An 8,782-nucleotide genomic window follows, 5' to 3' on the forward strand; every position below is an offset into this window, starting at 1 on the left:
ATTCCTATTCTTATCCAATAAAGAGTCCTCCCCAATCACCATGCTTTCTTATGTTTATCAGACACTGCATCTATTTGTATATTTTTTCTTGCCTATCTAGTCTATTCCATGGATCTACTTTTCTATTTTTTAACCAGTACCAAATAGTTTTGATGATCATAGTTTTATACTAGTTTGAAATCTAGTAATACTAAATACTTTTTCATTATTTCATTTGAGATTCAAGACTTTTTGTTCCTCAAAATGAATTATTATCTAATCTCGTTCTATAAAGTAACCTCCTGGTAGTGTCATAGAAAGAAAACTCACTGCTTATAATTTAGGGTACATCAGTAAAATGCTTTATTTTATGCGTAGCTACAAGCCATGACAGGGAAGGGCATCATAGGGTGGCCTATAGAACAGAGATATTTATATGGGACAACAGTAGTGTAGTCACACTGGGCTCACAAATAGTCCTTGGAACAGGAATTAAGGGGAGCAGTTGGATGGTGCCATCAGCCTCAGGATGACAAATAGCTTTAGTTAGATGGCGAAGGACCTGGAAGATGGAGAAAAACTAAAGGGCAGTGGTCATGGGTATCCAACACTTGGATGAGGGTGTGCAGGGGCAGGGGTGGGGAATCAGGGTGAGACAGGGTGGTCCAGGAATCTGAGAAACACATTCCAGCTTGAGCCTTTGTCTGGCAGACAATCTGGGAGTGGAATTTCTGGGTGGCATGGAGGCAGGCTGGCATAGCCAACCTGGGGTTCTTTATCCTTGGTCACAGATGGGAGCAGCAGCACAGGACAAGAAGAGAGGCATTTGGTTCCAAGGGGATGGTGAGTTTCTTTTGTAGTATGATGTACAGCTCTCCACGTCTGATGGTCAGATGGCAGATGGCAATGTTGTTGGGCAACAGGATCTGGGATGAACTCTTCCAGTATGATCGAAGGGTGCTTTTCTCACTGATGTGCCCAGTCTTCCAGTTAGAAGTTGTGGGAAGGAAAAGGTGTCAAGTGATCTGGGAAGAAATTCTGATACCTGATGGTGAACAGACTAATATATTTCATTAGTACTTGAACATAGTTAGTGGTCTCATCTATTAAATAAAGACCTGTTTGGTAGGGGATGTCTATAGGAGCTTCAAGGTATTGGGGCATGCTTTTTTGCTAATAAGTACTTGTTAATGGAATGATAATTCAAAGGGACCTCAAAGGGCATGGGGGGTCAGCAGGTCACTTATGTCCAATCTCAGTATAAATCTTAGCTATATTTAAGGGTTATATTTAAGTTATTTATAAGGATTATATTATAGTGCTTCTGAAACTCAGGGCGGTACTGGAAGTGAGAATGCAGTTGAAAAAGAAAAGTATGAAAATTCCTCTTACAATTTGTTCTATATAATGAGTGCTTCTAGCAACACAGGCAGATGTAGGGAAATAAGAAATTTTAGTATTGCTGAGCTACCTTTTATCCAATTCTTTCTTTTTAGGAGGAATTGGTACAGACGGGACTGGGAAGGCTGTATCTGGAAATGGAAGAGTTTAAAAAAGTAAAAGGGAGGCAAGAGAATTAATGGTAAGTCTCAAGTCACAAGTTAGGGGGAAGTTGTAGGGGGTGAGAGATTAGATAGGTCAAGGTAATTCTACAGAGGTGAGGTTTCCAAGGTTACTCACCCTATGCATTCCAGCCTCGTCAATTTTGCCCAGGGCAATGTCTGATACTTAATTAACTTCAGGCAGAAGGAACAGGAGGGGGACCAAAGAGTCTGCAAGTGCTCTACTTTTAGTCTGGTGGCTAGGTGTCAAGAAGCAGAAGGGCAGAACATCTACTGAGTTTCAGCAAATTGTGCTACCAGAATTGACTGCGTGATGGCAACAATGGAATTCAGGAAGAATAGGGAGGATCCAGGAAAGAGGCATGGGAAAACTCTTAGGAGCTGATGCAGAGGGAAAGAAGAACCAGTGACAACCATAATGTCAATGGAAAGTCCCCAAAGTGAAAGTGATTGCATTGTCTTTGTAATGACCAAGGATCTTGGCGGTAGAGAAGAGATGAGAAAAGTCACCTCTGTTCCTTCCATGTAGATGGGGATATAGATGTGGATGGTCCGAGTGTGAAATATTGCACATGCAGGCTGACTTGGTGGATGTGTTGGTTGGTTTTACTGAACTGCCTTCCTCCATTTCTTTACTAATTCTTTGTACTAAGGGATGGCTTACTTTGGAAATGAGGATGATGTAAAAACAAAAAGCTGTGAGGACATTGTGACAATAAAGCCATGGAAAGAAGCATGGGTGGGCATTGTAGAAAGGTGCAAATTCTAGCCAGGTGGTGAGAGAGAGTGATGAGAACCTGGATGGGTCAGAGCCTGGCTCCTGGCTGGATCTGGAAGGGTGAGGTTTATTTGATTTACTCACCCTCCAAACATCAGCCATGGCAGCTCTTCCCCAGAGCCAGTTTCAGCGAGCAGTAGCCTATTTCATTCTGGGTTAGGAGAGAGGGTTGGGAAAGTGATGGGTCTCTGGTCCTGGTCCGTTGTCCTGGATTCAAGTAGCAGGTCTGTTGGCTGGGTGGATAACAATGGTCAGGCCCTAGCCTGTGTGTCAGAGGGTGGGTTGAGAGACTGGATGGGTTTGAGTCTGTTGCCTGCTGAGTCATAGAGGGGTGAGGCTTGCTTATTTTACTCACCCTCTAAACATCAGCCAGGGCAGCTCTGCCCCAGGGCCAGCTCCAAATGGTTATGAATTTACCATGGACTCTAGAGGGTCCCTACTTTTGGTCCAGTGGCCTGATGTCAAGAAGCAGGGGGTGAGGAAATGAGGTAAAGGGAGAATCCCAGGTTCTATCTTCGTGTTCAGAAGTAGCTCCTGGAGACTGGATGGGTCAGAGTCTGGGTCCTGGCTGTATCAGGAGGGATGAGGCTTGCTTGATCTACTCACCCTCCAAACACCAGCCATGGAAGCTCTGCCTCAGGGCCAGCTCCAATGGGGAATCAGTGATCTCCAAAAGGGATGTACTCTAGAGGGTGTCTAATTTTGGTCCCATGTCCAGGTGTTAAGAAGTAGGGGACAGGAACATCAAATAGGGAGATATTTAATATACTATGGTACCATGATTTCTTCAATATAATGTAGTATGTCCAGGAAGAGTGGAGAGAAACATGGGAAAACTAATCACTGATGTAGAGGGATGGTCAGCTAGAAAGAAAAACAGTACACATAATGATTCCAAAAATGTCTATGGAAAGTTCCAAAAAGTGAAAGTACATGCATTGTAATTACAATGACCAAGAATTCTGGTCTTAGAAAGGAGCTGAGAGCATGAACCTCCTTCTTTGAGGCTCTGAGACTGGTTAGACTTTGTGTGTGGAATCTTGCGTGAATGGTCAGATATTACTCATGTGGTTTTGCTGAATGAGTTTTGCTGAAGTGCCTTTTTTGCATTTCTTATTTCAAGTTATGATATAAACTGTCATTCTCCATATAGGGAATTGGGAGTGATATTTTTTAGCAATGAAGGTCATATCAAAACAAGAGATATTTGAAATATTTTGAAATTAACATATGAAAGAGCAAAGTTACCTATTGGGAAAATGACAAGTGTCTGGTGCTATGCTGTTGACCAAATGTGGATGTTAGAAAGCAGCAAGGTATGCATTTGACTGGTTCTAGATAGGTGAGGCTTCCTCAATCAAGTCTTTTTTCCAGCTTCTGTTGGGGCAGACCTGCTGAAGGGTCATTTCCAATGGGGGAATTAATCATCTCCATATGGAGGCTGGGGGAACATGGACTTTGGAAGGTGTCTAGTATTGGTCCATGCACCTGGTGATGAGAAGCAGGGAGAGGCACATTGGAAGGTGGTTCTATAGTACATCAATGAAGCTTATGATTTCTGTGACGTAAGAAAGAATGCCCAGGAAAGACAGATGGAGTCATGGGGAAATTGATATGAACTGATGCAGAGGGAAGTTAGAAAAACATACATGATTTCTCCAAAAATGTGAATGGAAAGCACTGAAAAGGGAAAGTGAATGCATTGTAATGACAGTGACCAAAGATCTTGGTCCTGGAGAACTGAGAAAAATGTACCTGCTTTCCAGGATTTGCAATTATGCTATTAAACAAAGCAAAGCTAAAAATTCACAACATAGAAAGAGGTAAACCAGAGAACTAAATTGTGCTGAAAGAAACCATAAACAACAAATCAATGTTAATATTAAATTTATATGCTCCAAATACCTTAGCATCTAAATTCATAAAGGAAAAACACTAAATTGGAAGAAAACATATATATGTTCCTGTTTCAGACAAATCTAACAGAAAAATTAAAGAGGAGGGAATGTAGAATGGAACAATTTGCCAGAGAAACTAGAACTAAAAGTCTCAAGTCATCTTCTACATGGGAGTGCTAAAGAATATGCATCTCTCTCAGAAGCACATGGATCTTTTACAAAAATTGGTCATGTATGAGACCACAAGATATTACAAATAAATATAAAAACTTGGAAATATTAAACATATTCTTTATAGATCATAAGCAAAATAGACCACAGATGATAATCAGTTTAAGGAGCATGTGAACCAGAGAAGGACAAAGTACAGAAGAACTATTAATCATTAATGAATGTAATTTCAAAAACTTTAAATAAAATCCTGTCCAACAGACTATAACAATACATCTAAGAAATCATTCATTATGACCAAGTTGGATTCATACAATAGATATAAGAATGGTTCAACATTATGAAAATAATAAATATAATTAATCATATTATAAACCAAACCAAACCACATGATTATCTTAATAGATGTGGGGAAAGCCTTTAATAAAGTAGAAAACTTATTTATGCTAGAAACCTAAAAATATAGGCATAGAAGGACTTTTTTTTATGTCATGAAAAGTATCTAAAAACAAAAGGAAAATCATATGCAATGGGGATACACTAGAACTTTTTTTTAGTAAATAGAACAGTGCAGTAAGGATGACTGCTTTCCCCACTATTATTTGATAAATTTCTGGAAATGCTAGCAGCAGCATTAATACAAGAGAGAGAAATTACAAGTATAAAGATCAGTAAAAAGGAGATGGGACTATGCATATTTGATGATGACATGATGGTTTACTTTAAAAAAATCCTTAGGAATCAGCAAAATACTAATTGAGACAATTAAAAGCTTTTTTCAAAATTTCAGGCTACAAAATAAATCCACAAAGTCAACAGCATTATTATATAATAACAACAAAATCCAAAAGACAATATAGAAATGGAAATACCATTCCAAATAACTATAAAATGCATAGAGAGTTGGTATCAATATACCAAACCACACAAAATACTTGAATAGATTCAGTTACAAAGCGTTACTGAAAGAAATAAAGAATAGCTTAAATAGTTAGATGAATATTCAGGGCTCGTGACTGTGTGTACCCATAATAAAAATGACAGTACTACCAAAGCTAAATTGCAGTTTTAATGCTATACCAATCAAACTACCAAAGGAATATTTTACAGAACTAGATAAAATAATAAAATTCATTTGAAAATTTAAAAAAATCTAGAATATCAAGGGAAATAATGAAAAAAATAGGAATGAAGGGGGGGCAGATAACACTTCCCAACCTCAAAATATATTATAAAACAGTAGTCACCAAAACAGTTTGATAATTGGTTAAAAAAATAAAGAGGTAGATGACAGAATAAACAAGGGAGAATTAGAAATAATGGAACTCAATAACCCAGTGTTTAATAAATTAGAAAACATGAATTACTTAGGAAATAACTCCCTATTTGATAAAATGTTCTGGGAAAACTGGAAATCAGTGCAGCAGAAATTATGTTTAGACCAACACCTTACAGCATATTACAAAATAAATTCTAAATGGATATATGGTCTTAATATTAAAATCATACCATAAAAATTAAAAGAAAAGCAGATATATCTTACATAGCTTATGGGTCAGAGTATTATTTTTAACCAAACAAGGGATAGAGAAAATTACAAAAATAAAATATATAACTTTGATTATATGAAACAGGAAATTTTCTGTGCAAACAAAACTGTTGCACCTAGGATAAGGGAAATGGTTAAATAAAAAAATCTTTTGATTCCCAGATAAGTGTTTGCTAATCAAGACATATAAACAACTAACATATATGTATATACACAATCTACACATATATTTACAGACATATGTATATATAAAACCAAACATCATTCACCAATAAATAAATACATCAAAGGGTGTAAAAAAATTCTCAAAAGAATTACAAACTATTTACAACCATACCAAAGAATGATCCAAATCACTAATAATAGAAATGCAAACCAAAATAAGCTTGAGATTTCAACTCACACCCTGAAAATTAGCAAAGATGACAAAAGATGGGAATAATCAATGTTGGAAGTGTTACAGGAAGATAGGCACACTACCATATTGGTGGTGGAGTTGTGAATCGGTACAACTACTTTGAAATGCAAGTTGTGATTATGAAAATAAAGTCATTAAAATGTCTATATCCTTTGACCCAGAGATTCCAATACTAGGCTTATATTTCAAAGAGGTTATTGATACTTCAGTTGGGGAATGTCTAAACACATGTGGTACATGAATGTAAATCGAGAGACGAGAAGCTTCTGTGATTATCTCACCCTCCCTATATCAACCAGGTCAGCTCTTCCCCCTGGGCTAGCCCCCGTGGAGTGTTATTAATCCATAACTCAGAGGGGTGAGGCATCGTGGGGTTGCCATGAACTCTGACGGGCCTCTCTTTCTGGTCCAATGGGCTGGTAACAAGAAGGAAGTCCTTAGCGAAAGTAGTCAGTCCTCGGTTATAGTGTGGTGATCAGAAATAGGGGCAAGATACATATGAATCAGTGTTTGGAGTCTGTCTAGTTGTAGGGGATAGAGGTATCATTGCATAAGTCACTCTGCAATCCTCAGGAAGCACAGCTCAAACAGGAGCCAAGTCATTTTGAGATTTAGTTATCTCCACAAGGGAGGGAAACATGGACTCTTAGAGGGACCTTCTCTTAAGTCCAGTGGCCTGATGTCAAAAAGCTGGGGAGGCATCAGGCAAATGGAGAGACTTAGGTCCTAGTCTAGTGGTCGAGGGACTGGCTAGGTCAAAGTTTGGGGCCTGGCTGGATTGGGAGGGGTGAGGCTTGTCATAGATTTACTCACCCTCTGAACTTCAGTATGGACATCTCTACCCTATGGTTAATCAATTACCTCCATTTGGGAGACGGGTGCCAAGGACACTGAAGGGACTCTATTTTGGGTCCAGTGGCCAAGCATCAAGAAAAAAGGCAGCAATGATACTACTACAAGGCCTACGCCTCAAAGAGATAAAACAAAGAAGAAAAGAATCCAGATGTACAAAAATATTTATAGCAGCTCCTTTTATGGTGACAAAGAATTGGAAAGTGGGGGGGGGGGGGACTCAAATGGGCAATGGTTGAACAAGTTATGGTATATGAGTATGATGGAATACTATTGTGCTGTAAGAAATGATGAAGGAGATGGTTTCAGAGAAACCTGGGAAGACTTGTATGAACTGATGCAAAGTAAAGTGAGCTGAACCAGGAGTACAATTTATACACCAACAACAATGTTGTATGGACAATCAACTCTGAAAGACTTGGAAACTCTGATCAACACAATGATCAACCACAAATCTAGAGGACTCATGATGAAACAGGCTACCCACTTCCTGATAGAGAGGAGATGGACTCAGAGTACGGACTCAGATATAATTTTTGGACATGGCCAGTGCAGGAATTTGTTTGGCTTGATTATATATGTTTGTAACAGAGACTTTGGGTTTTTTTGTTTCCTTAGTGGGAGAAAGAATGTAGGTCTTTGTGAAAATGAAATTTATTTTTAAAAAAGGAGTGGACAGGGCATTGGTTGGGGGCATGCCTAACAAACTGCACTGCCATAATCGATTGTAGGAAGGTAGCGACCATCGGGGAAGAATAGGAAAGATTCAGGGAGCAAGCATGGCAAGACTCTTAGGAGCTGATGCAGAGGGAAGGAAGGAGAAACAGCAAAATAGTATACTCAGTGACTGCCATAATGTCAATTGAAATCCCCTCAAGGTGAAAGTGAGTACGTTGTCATCATAATAACAAAAGACAGAAACTAGATGAGAAACTAGATAGAAACTCCTAGAAACTAGATGAGAAGTCAACTCTGTCCTTTCTATGTAGATGTGGGGGTTAGTGAGCGTGAAGCATTGCACATGCAGGCTGACTTGCTGGTTATATTGGTTGGTTTTACTGAACTGCCTTTCTTTCATTTCTTTTCTAATTCTTTGTACTAAGGGATGGCTTGCTGTGGAGAGGATGGGAAAGAATATATTTGGAAAACAAGGTGGTGTCAAAACAAAAGCTATAATGAAAATTGTACAGATAAAGCAATAGAAGCAAGTGTGGTAGTGTAGAAAAAGGCAAGTTGGTGAGTGAGAGCGATGAGCCTGGATGGGTCAGAGTCTGGGTCCTGGCTGCTTCTGGAAGGGTGAGGCTTGCTTGATTTACTCACCCTCCAAACATCAGCCAGGTCAGCTCTTCCCCAGAGCCAGTTCCAGCGAGGAGTAGCCTATCTCATTCTGGGTTGGGAGAGGGGGCCTCTGGTCCTGGTCCGTTGTCCTGGATTCAAGAGGCAGATCTGTTGGCAGGGTGGGTAGCAGTGGCCTGGTCCTTGCCTGTGTGTCAGAGGGAGGGTTGAGAGACTGGATGGGTTTGAGTCTGTTGCCTGCTGTGCTATAGAGGGGTGAGGCTTGCTTATTATACTCAC

At 39.4% G+C, this 8,782-nt stretch overlaps 1 long non-coding RNA gene across 1 annotated transcript in view; it reads right to left on the bottom strand.

Annotated features, from left to right (window-relative positions):
- Nucleotides 1-318: 318 nt before the first annotated feature.
- LOC144455026 (uncharacterized) overlaps nucleotides 319-8,782 on the bottom strand; it is a 49,970-nt gene continuing 41,506 nt past the window's right edge. The window contains exon 2 of the long non-coding RNA XR_013483657.1: nucleotides 319-8,690. This is a non-coding gene — a long non-coding RNA (uncharacterized LOC144455026). The remainder of the gene's footprint in view (nucleotides 8,691-8,782) is intronic.

The sequence above is a fragment of the Phascolarctos cinereus genome, unplaced genomic scaffold (genome assembly GCF_003287225.1).
Source record: "Phascolarctos cinereus isolate Bilbo 61053 unplaced genomic scaffold, phaCin_HiC Scaffold_8;HRSCAF=390, whole genome shotgun sequence".
Taxonomy (NCBI): domain Eukaryota; kingdom Metazoa; phylum Chordata; class Mammalia; order Diprotodontia; family Phascolarctidae; genus Phascolarctos; species Phascolarctos cinereus.